Below are 2,408 nucleotides of genomic sequence, written 5' to 3'. Positions count from 1 at the left end.
TCTGGGGGGCACACCGGGCTGTGGGGCAGCTGTGGGACCGAGGGGTACCGAGGGCAGCAGCAGCCCCGGCTCCTGCTTTGCTGGGAACTGAAGGTGACCCACAGCAGCACTGTCCGGATGGGTGGCAGTGCCATCGGTGCCTCTGTGTCCCCAGGGTGACTCCCTCCCACCCCTGGCTGCCAGCACAACCAGCGTTCCTGTGCCCACTCCTATCCCAGGCCTGGGCCAGGGGGCAGGAGGAGGGCTTGGCAGGGATACCCCATCCCAAGCTTTGCAGGGATACCCCACCCCAGGCTTTGCAGGGATACCCCATCCCAAGCTTGGCAGGTCCCAAGCTTTGCAGGGATACCCCATCCCAAGCTTGGCAGGGATACCCCACCCCAGGCTTTGCAGGGATACCCCATCCCAACCTGAGGCGCCACCGAGTTTTGGGAGCTGTGCTGGCTCTGGCTCAGGCAGCTCAGCACCAATCCTGCCAGCCAGCACAAGCTGCAGTGTTTGGGTGCCCAGCTGGACAGCAGGGCACGGAGAAGGAGCCAAGCTCCTCACGTTCCTTTTTCCAGGACCCCTCCTGTGCCCCCACAGCCTCGGCAGCCCCGGGGAGCCGCTGGGGTTAAATATTCAGGAGCACTCGCTGTGCACGTTTTGTAAAGATCAAGCGGCTCCCAGGCCCGGCAGTTCCCTTCCCCTGCTGCCGGGGATGCGCCTTAATGAGTTTGCAGAATGATGCATTTTTAAAGTCATTATTTCCGGCCCTGTTCAAAGTCCCAGCATTTCCTCTGCTCCAGTTGCTCCGGCGGCCGCCCCGCTGTGCCCCCCTGGGGACAGAGCCCCAACAGGGGGGATCCACGGGGACAGGGACAGAGCCCACGGGGATGGGGACAGAGCCCCAACAGGGGGGCACCCACAGCGATGGGGACAGAGCCCTCGGGGATGGGGCACCTGGGGAGGGGCACGGGGCCCTGGGGTAGAGCAAGGAGGGGACTCCAGGGCACCCCCAACCCATGTCCTCCCTGTGCTGCTGCGGGACTCTGTGTGTGCTGGGGGTGCCTGGGGACACGGATCCCTGCCCTGCCTGGGGACAGGGGAAATATTGATCGCTGTCCTTCCTGGGGACACAGGGACACAGATCCCTGCCCTTCCTGGAGCCATGGGGACACAGATCCCTGCCCCGCCTCATGACAGTGGGAATATTGATCCCTGTCCTTCCTCGGGCCATGGGACACTGATCCCTGCCCTCCTTTGGGACAAGGACACGGATCCCTGCCCTGCCTGGGGACATGGGGACACTGATCCCTGCCTCATGACAGTGGGAATATTGATCCCCTGTCCTTCCTGGGGGCATGGGGACACTGATCCCTGCCCTGACTGGGAACGTGGGGGCAGTGGGAATATTGATCCTGCCTTGCCTGAGGCCATGGGAATGATGATCCCTGTCCATCCTGGCTCTCAGGGACACGGATCCCTGCCCTGCCTTGTCCATCCTGACTCTCAGGGACACGGATCCCTGCCCTACCTGGTGTAATTTGGGATTTCCATCCCTGCCCTTCATGGGGCCACAGGGACAGGGATCCCTGCCCTGCTCTGGGACATGGTGACACCGATCCTTTCCTTGCTGTGGCATATGGGAGCACTGATTCCTTCCCTGCCTGGGGACATCCAGACACCAATCCTGGCCTAGTGGAAATGGGAATATTGATCCTTGTCCTTCCTGGGGCCATGGGACTGATCCCTGCCCTGCTTTGGGACATGGGACACTAATCCCTGTCCTGCTTTGGGACATGGGAGCACTGATCCCTGTCCTGCTTTGGGACAGGGACACTGATCCCTGTCCTGTTTTGGGACAGGGACACTGATCCCTGTCCTGTTTTGGGACAGGGATACTGATCCCTGTCCTGCTTTGGGACAGGGACACTGATCCCTGTCCTGTTTTGGGACAGGGACACTGGTCCCTGCTGTGCCTCACAGCAGTGGGATGGGGATTTTAATCCCTGTCCTTTTAAAGCTCAGGGGAGCACTGTTCCCTGCCCTTCCCTGCCTAGGTCTGTGGACACAGATCCTGCCCTCCCTGGGGACATGAGGACATGGATCCCTCATGGCAGTGGGATATTGATCCCTGCCCTGCCTGGGAACACAGGGATCCTGATCCCTGCCCTGTCTGGGGACACAGGGACATGGATCTCTGTCCCTGCTTGGGGACACAGGGACATGGTTCCCTTCCTGGTCTGGAGATACAGGGACATGGATCCCTGCCTGTCTGGGGACATTGATCCTGTCCCTGCTTGGGGACACAAGGACATGGATCCCTGTTCTGCCGGGGGACATGGGTCTTGTCCCTGGCTGGAGACACAGGGACATGGATCCTGTCCCTGTCTGGGGACATTGATCCTGTCCCCACATGGGGACAC

The sequence above is a fragment of the Geospiza fortis genome, unplaced genomic scaffold (assembly GCF_000277835.1).
Source record: "Geospiza fortis unplaced genomic scaffold, GeoFor_1.0 scaffold320, whole genome shotgun sequence".
In the NCBI taxonomy this organism is placed as follows: Eukaryota; Metazoa; Chordata; class Aves; order Passeriformes; family Thraupidae; genus Geospiza; species Geospiza fortis.
This window is presented reverse-complemented; position numbering follows the sequence as displayed.